The following is a 246-nucleotide window of genomic DNA, read 5'->3' on the forward strand; positions in this document are numbered from 1 at the left end:
GGGGTCTTGAGCCAGAGAGGGGGGGTCGCAAGTTGATTTCCAGAAATAAAATAAAAATTTAAAATGATTAGAAATAACATATGTTAGCCATGATTTCAACACAAGATAAAACTGTTGTTATTTTGTGTGTTATTTTGTGTTGTCAACATGCTCGTGTTTGGATACGCCTATAGTGCATGTGCGGTTGCGCGGAATGTTTACATATGTTTATAATGGGGGGGTCGCAAGTCACTTGCACCGTTACTT

This window comes from Etheostoma spectabile, chromosome 19 (genome assembly GCF_008692095.1).
Source record: "Etheostoma spectabile isolate EspeVRDwgs_2016 chromosome 19, UIUC_Espe_1.0, whole genome shotgun sequence".
In the NCBI taxonomy this organism is placed as follows: Eukaryota; Metazoa; Chordata; class Actinopteri; order Perciformes; family Percidae; genus Etheostoma; species Etheostoma spectabile.